Raw genomic sequence first — 5531 nt, 5'->3', positions numbered from 1 at the left:
TAAACATTAATGTGCAAGTCCATGGGAATTACTTGACAAGGGCTTCCAAAAGCATCCCTCTACTGGGCTCCTCCTCACTTTTCTTTTGTCTTCCAAGGCTGGACTCTAGAGTGATGGATTCAGGATTTGCTTTCAGGTATTTTGATAGCTGTTGGAGTGGTTAGAATCAGTGTCAGTTCCCTCTCAAAGGCTTCTGAAATAGGGGGAGAAAATAAATTTATCCATCAGTTTAGAACAATAGCTGGTTGTCTCTCTTAGCTACAGGTGGGCACTACAGTATTGGAGACCAAGATTTGAAGTCTTACATCTGAGCAGCATTTTCTGATTAGGAACAAAATCATCAATGAGAAATAACTATTATAAAGTATTTTAAAATATTTTATTTATCATTTATTTTATGTGTATGAGTGTATTTCTAGCATGTGTGTAAGTGAATCTCGTGTCATGCAGTGCCTGTGGAGGTCAGTAGAGGGCATCACATTCCCCTGGAATTGGAGTTAAGGATGGTTGTTAGCTGCCACATGGGTGCTGGGAATTGAACCCACATCCTCTGTAAGAGCAGCCTGTGTTCTTAACCACTGAGCCATCTCTCAGGCCTTATAAATATGTTTTAAAACATTCTTTGGTATACATACAATTTTACCACTTAGCAAAGATGAAAGCCAATTAGCACACTAACAAGACTTATTTAATTTTGTACAAAGAATTAAATCTTGACCAAATTATTCGATACTGCCGAATTTAGAGCATCTTCAATATATTCCAGAGCTCATCAACACTTTGGTTTTATAATTTTCAATGCTGATAATTCTACCTCACATAAATACATAATGCAAAAATGGAGAAATTTTTGGGCTCGTGAGATGGCTTGGTGTGTACTGCCATGCCTGATGACTTGAGTTCCCATATGCTGGAAGGAGAGAACTGGCTCTGCCAAGCTGTCCTCTCATTTCTACACATACACCGTGGGACCATGCACTCCCCACATTTACATGTAAACACATAATAAAAAAATTAAAAAAATTAATGGCAGAAGTTTTCCTAGGGCCATTTTAGAAGCTCCGGAAAGTCTACTTTAATATTAAGCCAGAATTCATTGAGTAAGTTTTTGTGAAACAATTTAGAAGCTCAAACAGAAATTTTTTAACATTGGTTTTTAGGCTTAGGGTGTATTTATTTATTTATTTATTTATTCATTTAATTTATTTTTAGACAGGGTCTCTTATAGCTCAGGCTGACATCAAGCTCCCTATGTGTTGAGGCTAACTTTGAACTCCTGGTCTTCCTTCCTCCACTTCCCAAGTGCCAGGTTTACAGGTATATACCACCATGGCCAGCTTCAAATAGATTTCTAAAATAAAAATTCTGACACCATAAAATCTGAAGATAAACTTGTTTAATACTTAAATGCTGAGGTGTACTAGGAAAATATTTAAAGTCTCCATTCTCCATTAAAATAGTATGTTTCTAGAGCAGCAGACAAGTTTGTACCTACAGTAGAAACATTGAAATTCTTAACATCCAGAAGTGTGGAGGCAGAGCTGAGGTGTATCAGGCAGCAGTACTTGGAGCTGTATGGTATGATGGCATGCACAGTGCAAAGTACACATACATATGTTCAGAGTCACAACTGGAGTGAAGTCACACAATGAAGATGGTAGGTATTGCCAGAAATATCTGGGATTCTTGACTCATTTGATTTTTAATCACCATTTGGTTATTGTAGTTCAGAAACCTTTTAATGATGCCAAATATTTCATGACTCCAGTTATGTGACACCCTTTGGGTTCATGGCCCAAGCCACAGTTGAAAAAGCTTGGATCTATCGGAGCAGAGGAATGCATCACAGAACCAGAAAAGGGAAACTATTCATGGGGTGAAGTTCATAGGGTGGAAAGGCATAAGCTTCCTAAAACTCATCTTCCAGTAGAACCACCAAACCATATTTAATTCCCCAGCAGCAGGTTCTGATAACATACATAAAATGCCTACCAGAGAAGCTCATCAGGACTAAGAGCTTAGGCTTTCAGGAGGATCATCATCACCTAGACAAACTGCATCACATGCACTAAACTTTCTCTTAAGAAAGCAGCTAATCAGAGTTATTATGTGTGAATTGAAATGTCCCCACAGACATGTTTTGAATGCTTGGTCCCCAGCTGGCAGCACTATTTAAAGGCTGTAAAGCCTTTAGAAAGTGGGGCCTCACTGGTGGAAGTTGATCAGTAGAGATATGTCTTTGATGATTATAGCTTTGTTGTTAGTTCTAGATGTTTTCTGGTTCCTGGTCCTCTGTGATATGAGGAAACTCTGCTGGTCTTTTAGCCATGAACTCCACTGACATGAAATCCACCATGCCTTGCCCACCATGATGGAATAGACTCTTTGAAACCATGAGTTAAAATAAAACATTTTTCCTTTAAATGTTTATGTAACGTATTACAGTCACAGTGATGTAAAATAACCAAATACGGGGCTGGAGAAATGGCTCAGCAGTTAAGAGCACTGACTGCTCTTGCAGAGGACCCGGGTTTGAGTCCCTGCACCCACTTGACAGCTACGAACCATCCTTAACTCCAGTTCCAGGGGAATCTGAAGCCCTCTTCTGACCTCTGTGGCATGGCACGACATGGGTGCCCTCACATACATGCAGGCAATACACTCATACATATAAAATAAAAACAATAAATAAAATATTTTTAAAAAATAACAAAATACAAGTATGAACCATATTGTCTGCATGAAGTTTAGGCAAAAAATATGTTCTTATCAGTTCTGTGAACAAAGAGAGTCCTTCTGAAATCTTGGTTCCACGATGCTAGGCAATGATCACAATTGTAAGCAGGTGATTCTAAGAAGAGCAGCCTACTCTACACAGTCCTCTCTTCAACTCATCATGCTTACACATTTTTGTATTCAATGGCATCTTCCTCCTGAATAGAGAGAGCCCTGTGGAAAATACCACAGTCTATGCAACATCACTGATTATCAATAAAAGTATTTTAACAAAGGATGAAGTAATATAACTCACAGCCCGCACCCTGCTTAGGTGGACATGGTGATGATGACCATGAGATGGCTCAAAAGCAATATGAAAAGAAATTTCCTCACTGGGCTTCTCTACTGGTATGAGTTATTTTGGAAATGAGCCTAGGAAGGTTCAAATTCCATACTTATGTATGTATTTCATACATAATATCTCAAACAATCTGAATCATCTTTATAGTCCCATCTCCACCAGCACCCTCCCATAGCCCCTGACTGGAACTCATATACTCTTTCCTGGGTGTTAAGGATGCACCCCAGTGCAAGTGTATCCACTTGTTTAGTCAGATCCCTCTCATCTATCTATCCAAACACCTATTGTTTTCTTTTTTTTTTTCTAACAGAGCATATGGTGGGAGTTTATTTACAGAAGAGTGGATGCCCCCCCATTTATGGCTGCACCAGAAAGTCCACACTCAAATATAAATCCTCTGACTTCCTGACAGTTGCAGAAAATGGTATGAGAGGTGCCTCCTGGCATTCTCTGATTATATATACTTAGCCCCACCCCCAAATGCAACTAAGGTGGACTGATTGGGTAGGAGGGATAACTGACATCCCCCTCAACTCCTTGATGCGTGTGAGAAGTGAGAAGGAGTTATGACTCTAGCTTGCCTATATAGGGTATAGTGGTTGGAGGACACTTCCAGTTAACAGTCCACCCCTTCCTCCAGCTCTTACTTTCTTTCTGACAACCTCTTCCACAAATGTCCCTAACACTTGGAGGGCATGGTAGGTGTGGAATGATCTTCCTCTTATTATGGCAAGGCAGTGAGCTTTTGGGATTCTGCATAGTCAGTTTTCCATGGGCTGTTGGCCTATTTCAGTGGGATTCCATCTACTATAAAAGCAACAAACAGCAAGAAGCAAGAACTTCTAAACAGTGGCTGCTGTAATGACTTAACCTATGGTGTAAACACAAAGGCTTGGATGGTACTTTAGCAGGTGCATCACATCCATCTAACAAAACAATTGTAGTGGTTTCTCACTAGGGCCTGTATTCTCCCCTGCCACAGGGGGTTGGTCTGGTCTATAGTACTAAATGTGTGTTCCACCCCTAGGAGCAGGCATTTTTATCCAATCAAAACTTTGCTGGTTGTATATACACTAGACACTCCACTGTTGCACCAGCAGGAACATGTTGTTTGGAACATTGATAGCTCAACACATGGGCTCTGTTGTTGAGCAGAGTTATAGGAGAAGATTTCCCCCCAGTCATTTGCATATTGCCTTTTGGCACCATGAAAGCCACCCATCCAGTGGCAGGGAGTTTCCAGCTTAGTCCACGTTTGATTTCTCCCTCTCCTGGGCTCACATCAAGCAGTGTCTTTAGCAATAGGGTCCCCTCTATCCACTTCCGGTGTACAACCAGCATTATTGGCAATGGCCTTTATTGTTTTGGGTACCTCCAGGGTCCTTCTTTAAAAATATTGCCTTTATGCCTGCTTGCTAAAAATAATATTGTTTTTTAAAAAAATTAATTCAGAAAAATGAAAGTTATGGATGTAGCTTAGTGGTAGAGTGCTTTACCATGCATAAAGCACTGAGTTTGATCATCATCACTGCAAAATAAATAAATAGATAAACAAAAAATAGAAAAATTGGCTGGGAATGGAGGCCCACATCTTTAATCTCAGCACTCAGGAGGCAGAGGCAGGTAGATCTCTGTGAGATCAAGGTCAGTTTGGTCTACATAATGAGTTTCAGGCCAGCTGGGATTATAGGGAGGCCCTGTCTCAAAAGCATCAAAAGTTAATCAATCAATCAATCAATCATCAATCAATCATCAGTCTATTCTTTAAATGGAAACTATATGGGTATTTTTTCAAGCTTTAAAGGGGAAGTAAATGATTGCCTTTTGGGATAATTGTGGTAAGTTGCCTTAATAGTATCAGTATTTTGCCTTCAGAGTAGTATGAACATTTGTCATGCCATCCAGACCATATTCATATCAGCCATCAAGACAACATTCTTCCCCCATTTGACCTTGGACTTGATAACCCATAGCTCCAGCCAACAAGATACCATGGTTCCTAATGCATGTAGATTCCTAAATGCTTCTTTGCAAGACTGCGTTTATGTTCTAGAGCTTTGGCCATTGCCAAGATAAGGATGCACCTGAGGTAGCCCACTGATCTCACAAAGAATCACATGGAATGAAGACGAGGATCTGCAGTTGCCGCCAGCTGCAGCTGCCCCTCAACTCTTCTGGTGGTGGGTGCTGTCTCCGGGCGCTGCTCCTCTGCTCACATGGGTGCCACCTGTGATAGCACAGGCACCACCTGTGATCGCAGGGGTGCTCCCTTTGAGCGCCAGGGCACTGCCTCCAAGGCAGCTCTTCTGCTCACTGGTGCTGGGGCCGCTCTTCTGCTTGCTGTGGTGCTGCCTCTGATCGTCACTACTTCTGCCCATCCTGGACCCCAGGGCTGGTGAGGACACTGTGTCAGCCTCCAATCTCATGGGCACCACCTCCTGGGCCTCTGATC

Source organism: Nannospalax galili, unplaced genomic scaffold (assembly GCF_000622305.1).
Source record: "Nannospalax galili isolate Female #2095 unplaced genomic scaffold, S.galili_v1.0 scaffold114, whole genome shotgun sequence".
Lineage (NCBI taxonomy): Eukaryota > Metazoa > Chordata > Mammalia > Rodentia > Spalacidae > Nannospalax > Nannospalax galili.
Note: the sequence above shows the minus strand (reverse complement) of the source record.